Here is a 6594-nt window from a genome sequence, read left to right as displayed (position 1 = left end):
ATAAAACATGCACATAACATCATAATCATGCATACCCCTCATATCTTGCATTCAAGGATCACGTTAAGTCAACACATCTATCATTCACCACATGAGACATAGATATAGTCATAACTCATTACAACATTCATTCCTTGTATACACTCATATACACATTTTATAGAACATATGGATGAACTCCTTTCACAATAATGCCATATACAATTCAACATACATAATAGCTTCCTTCTTTAAGCCTTAACATCCTTAACTTATTCATATTAGCTTTTACCATTAAAGCCCTAGGAGTCATCTTCATATTATGAGCATTACCCCAAGCAACACCTCACATGGTCATCATGTAAACCTAACTCTACAAGGTAAACTAACCACATGCTTCATTCTTACTCAATTATATACACATAGTATCAAGCAAACTAAATCTCAATGCTACTTCAACCATGATCCATCATATAATCCCTAAATCAAATTAGTTCTTGTCCACAAGTTTTACTCATAACCGATTCATGTCTAGGTGATCTCGCAATTTATCAAGAAGTTCATCAATCTTAGAAGGTCACATCTAAACCCTCAATTTGCCTCTTTCATGACATAACCCTAGGCTTATATCAAATTTCACCCTAAGAATCTTAAGGTTAATTAAGAATACATGTATAATCATACTAAAATCATGCAATTACATCATAATCAACCCACATCCACTCAATTGGAACAATTACAACATACATAACTCTATCACATTCTACTAGTATCAACCAATACCCATACGTGAGATTCAATTTGGGGAAAAAGGGAAATCCATGGTTTCTTGGGTAATTCATCATTAAAACAGTAGTAATTCATCAATATAATCATAATATAATTCAATTAAGTTATTGAAATCGTTTTTGAAAGGGAATTGGGGCTTAGAGTGAAAACCCAACTTTTGGGGATTTGAAAGTTTTGAAATCTAATTTTGGAAGGGCTCTATGGGTGAAGGCTACCCATAGATGAAAAGCTATCATACCTTGGATATAAAGCTTTTCAAAGCTTGGAAGATTGGAGACTTGATCCTTGACCTAGCTTGAGTGAGAAACAAATCAACAAAACCTTTCTTGAGATTCTTGAATTAGTTTCAATTCTGCCCGTACAGGTTTTACGAAAATGATCATAACTCCTTCATCCTAACTCGGAATGAGGTGAAACCAAGTGCATTGGAAAGCTAACTCGTAGAGGTTTAATTTAATAGGTTACGGCCCTTCCAGTTCCTTGTGTGCTAAGAGATATGCCCCTTTAAAGTTGACCCTGAAAATCACATTTTTTGCGATTTTCGAATTTTGATACGGTTGCTCTAAAATTCGGGTTAGACCCATTTCCCACTCAATTTGACCCCTGAATAAGAATATGAAGTCGAATTTCCGAAATCATGCACGGATTTTGAGATATATGGAAATTACAATTATAGGTGTTTCCGAAGCACATTTTCGGGCATTTTTGGGGTCGTTTCAAAAGCCCTAGGAGTCATCTTCATATTATGAGCATTACCCCCAAGCAACACCTCACATGGTCATCATGTAAACCTAACTCTCAAGGTAAACTAACCACATGCTTCATTCTTACTCAATTATATACACATAGTATCAAGCAAACTAAATCTCAATGCTACTTCAACCATGATCCATCATATAATCCCTAATCAAATTAGTTCTTGTCCACAAGTTTTACTCATAATCGATTCATGTCTAGGTGATCTCGCAATTTATCAAGAAGTTCATCAATCTTAGAAGGTCACATCTAAACCCTCAATTTGCCTCTTTCATGACATAACCCTAGGGTTATATCAATTTCAACCTAGAATCTTAGGTTAATTAAGAATACATGTATAATCATACTAAAATCATGCAATTACATCATAATCAACCCACATCCACTCAATTGGAACAATTACAACATACATAACTCTATCACATTCTACTAGTATCAACCAATACCCATACTTGAGATTCAATTTGGGGAAAAAGGGAAATCCAAGGTTTCTTGGGTAATTCATCATTAAAACCGTAGTAATTCATCAATATAATCATAATATAAATCAATTAAGTCATTGAAATCATTTTTGAAAGGGAATCCATGGCTTAGAGTGAAAACCCAACTTTTGGGGATTTGAAAGTTTTGAAATCTAATTTTGGAAGGGCTCTATGGGTGAAGGCTACCCATAGATGAAAAGCTATCATACCTTGGATATAAAGCTTTTCAAAGCTTGGAAGATTGGAGACTTGATCCTTGACCTAGCTTGAATGAGAAACAAATCAGCAAAACCTTTCTGGAGATTCTTTAATTAGTTTCTTGAAATCTCTATGGCCAAGAATTATGATTTTCATTAGTAATTCATAATTTTATGGAGGAATTTGAGTTGGACAGAAGAAATTCTTGGAGAAGAACTTACCTTGAAGAAGAATCTTGAAAAAGATTGAAAGAATCTTGAATGAAGTCTTCTACATTGATTTTTCCTAGGGTTTGAGAGAGAAGAGAATGATTGATTAAAAGATGGAAATAGGATTATTTAGGGATTTATAGGAGTTGAGAAATCCGTTTTAAGGTTTTCCTAGTGGTATAAGGAGAGGAAAATTACCTTGTTTAAAATTTTCCCGCGGCTAAAACGGAACTGCACTACACCAGTCACTAAAATGGTCATAACGTTTTACTCAAAACTTTTATTGATGCGAAAATTGTGGCGTCGAAAAGAGAATTCAAATACCTTTAATTTGATAGGTTATGGCTCACGTAGTTCTTATATTCTTAGAGATATGGTCTTTTTAAGTTGACCTAAGTAAAATCTTATGTCAAAATTTAATCAGTAATGAAACTTTCAACTCTACTTTGTGCTAGGAGTTTCTAGTGACCTTAATTGATATCTTCCCACACTAAGGAATTTACCTTAACACCTAAGAAAATTAAGAGTCCCTAAGTACGACCTTATACGCAATTCAAGAATGGTCTGGGCTTAATTTAGAAATCTTCAGGGTGTTACAATACCAAGGTTCCATGTTATAAATTCCTTTAGACCATCCTCACATATGCGTACAATGTGAAAGAGATCAGGAAAAGCCTACAGAAAAATAAAAGATACAATCATAAATAAGCATCTCTGATAAAATCATTTACAACTAATGTTTGGGAAAAGAAGGGTATACTAATTACTAAGCAATAAAATTACTACTATGTTCTACTTAAGTTTTCTAACTTCCCCGTGTCATTGGCTGGTTGTCCCCTACTTATATAAGTTAAAAAGTAAATATCTTTATTCAGCTCAGGTTCTTTTTCTCTCACCTTTGCTCTGTAAAAAGGGTGCAAATGGGAGGGTCTGCCGGGTGTGGACAAACAGGTGAACTGTTTGTAACAGGCTAAAGAACCATATTTGATGAAACACATTTGATGAAACACCAGGGGAAGGATGAACTCACATTTTAAAACATACTAGAGGTGCATGGCATGTGCCAGCACGGGCCCAGCATTGCAAATTTGATACATACATATTATATTTATATATATAAAGTGTTGGAGCCAAGTTTTACAGGACACATATGTACAATTTATTTACATAATCCAAAAGGAAACGATGCGTCATGTCAGAGATTAGCCAAAGTATTGTCTTGTTGAAAGTGAGACCTATTATGCAAAATAGCGAAGGCCAAAAGTGAATAAAAAATAAGTATGTTTAGTAGCCAGCCTGGTGAGATAGTTTGTAAGAGGCATCGCGTGGAAGTCAACGACACAAAAAGTGGCTCCAATCATATTTCAAATGTAGGTAACATGGTTTTTCACTGATCAAAAAATGAAAATATAGCAGTATGTAAGAAGTAGTGAGACATAGATGTACAAAACAGATGTACATAGATTGACGATTTTATTGCTAAGTTCACAGAGAAAATATATTAAAACAGATGTATAGTTTATTTGAAAAATTGAAACAAAACTTGTTCAGAAAAGCGAAGCAGCAAAAGAAATGAAATAAATGAGAAAATCAGTCCACATAGAGTCATATCAGAGAGTGAGTAACCCGGCTTTTGTCAACTGTAGAGAAAAGGATGAGCATTCAGGGTAGCTTTTGGACATTTTGGTACTCTCTCTAAGTTGACAATAAAGCACAAGCATAAATCTTCTCGCAAACCGGTACTACTTTGATTTTAAGTTCTTTCATCATTCATTTCTTTACCTTGTTATAGTGTTTCGGAGTGGCCGTTTTTGCCTCCGAGATATGCTTATGATGAGAAGTAGTAGGATCTTCGATCTTTCTTTTGTTGCTTCCTGCTGTGTCCATTGGAGCAGGTGACAATGGTGCGCTGATGACGTTCTCTTTTTCCACGTATGACAAGACAATTAATTTCCCGGGCGTTCCATCCATACTTTTAGCAAATGAGCTTTTGATTTGAATGGTGAATGTCTTTCCAGTTAATTATTTTGTCACATTTGCAAGACGCAACATTTCTTTCTAGGGGAAAATTTGATTTTTTTTGGATAAGAAAAGGTTAGTTTAGAGTAGGTATTTATTTATATTTTAATTTAATTAAGTTTAATATATACCTTAGTACATCGAATGTCGTAAATTTCTTCTGAAGTGAGATGTAACATTGTTCAGCAGGTTCACCTGCAATTAGTGCCATTGCAGAACCATTGTTGTCAGTAACAATGATTTTAAATTGACATCTGTTATAATATAAAAATAGATAAGATTGTGAAAATTAGAAAAGAAAAAGTGAATAATTTAAAGCTTACATGGAAAGTTTTTGTGTTATTCGTTGTAACTTGGAATAAGATTTGTGGAACAACCACAAGTTGCGCAGTAAAATCTTCTTCGCGAATGAAGTCTGGCAAAGATTTGCTTACATGTTGAGCAGACTGAAATGTAGAAGTCTTGATTTTCATTCGACAGTGAAAATTCAGCTTGTATGCAAAATCTTTGGCCTTAGAAGATTGAGGAAAAATGTAAATAAAGATATCGTTGGATGATATGTGAAATTTGTAGTCATTCTTACCAAAGGATGTTGTTGTGCATTAGCAATTGGTATGATCTCATCTTGAAAAGGAATAAACTGAAGAGAGCCTGTTGAAGTAGCACTCTTTTTGGTGTATGTGAATAGCATCTGTTCATTTCATTAGGCCCTGGGAATTAGAATTGAAGTAAGGAAAAGTTATTTTTATGTATATGCATATGCATTTGGTGGTGGCAAATTTTCATGGAAGCAAATACCATGCCCTGAGTGCAACAACTTGTGGATATGGAGGATTGATTTGAATTATTGTGCCGAATCTGGTTGTTAATCCTACATATATTTGAATAATTAAGTGTAATTTCAGCGTTTTTATACCTTTAAGAATATAATATATGTATGTGGTTACCTACAGATGATTTTGATTTTCCAACTTTCCTGACCAAAATGATTGGATATTGATCAAGTTGCTCCGCAATATGTACTCCATCATGATCAATAAAGCTTTCCCAAAGTGTAAGCTTTTTGGGTTTCTTCTTATTTAAGTTAAAAAAATTTAAAAAGATTATAATTTTTACATTGTATCTTTGTGGAGAAAGCAATATTGAAGTAAACAATAATCTTAATAGTGCGAGAGTTAGTTTGAGTAGGAAAACTAAAAAGAATAGAGGTAGTGTAAGTGTCACGCCCCGAGCCTACACCCTGGGCAGGACCGGCACCCGAAGACCATTTCTGGACCCAAGCGAACCCTTGGTCTGGCTTTCTTAACTCAGCGGAAACCTAACTCAACAGAATAACTCAATACCATGCAAGGTTATAAAACAACTTAACTGATGCATAACATGCCAAAAAGGCAACTCGTGTCTCAAAGTAGAATATTTACATATATACATAGATGAGAGACTCAAAACTAACTGACTGACTGACTGTCTATTGAAGCCTCTAATATACTGAGATGGATGTGGGGACAGACCCCGCAACATCCTAATAAAACAAAAACTAAGAACACAATCCTAATTAAAACCAAAACTAGGAATACAAAAGAACCGAGTCCTCCGGAAAGCAAGGCGGCTCACCACTGACTCTGGAGTGCTCAGCTGGATCAACGGTGTGCTGGATGCTGATCCTGGGTACCTGCGTCTGCATCATAAAACGATGCAGGCCAACTGGCATCAGTACATGGAACGTACGAGTATGCGAGCTGGAAGGCTAAACCACAACTTAAGTTTGAAAGGAGTACAAGAGAACACTTACCTTGACTTTGTTCGACTCAATGAATAACCGAACTCAATATAAAGCAATAAGACAGTGTAAACAACTTAGCTTGTTAAGGATAAAACAATAACAAACTCAACTTTACTTATATAGAAGTAATATAACTTTTGTGGGAGGTTCTTTAACCGACAACCACCACTATGAGCCCTAGTGATGATACAACGTTTTACCTCACGTTGCCCAAGGACCATCCTATACCTTGCCGTGATATAGGACCTTACTTTTGCCTAGTGGATCCACTAGCTTAATCTTACGTGATCAGCTAAAAGGAATGATACGTCAATGTCACGACCCGAGAGTACCCCCTAGTCGTAACATGGCGTATTCGACCCCGAAGGGGTCTTATACG

Source organism: Solanum tuberosum, unplaced genomic scaffold (assembly GCF_000226075.1).
Source record: "Solanum tuberosum cultivar DM 1-3 516 R44 unplaced genomic scaffold, SolTub_3.0 scf00449, whole genome shotgun sequence".
In the NCBI taxonomy this organism is placed as follows: Eukaryota; Viridiplantae; Streptophyta; class Magnoliopsida; order Solanales; family Solanaceae; genus Solanum; species Solanum tuberosum.
Note: the sequence above shows the minus strand (reverse complement) of the source record.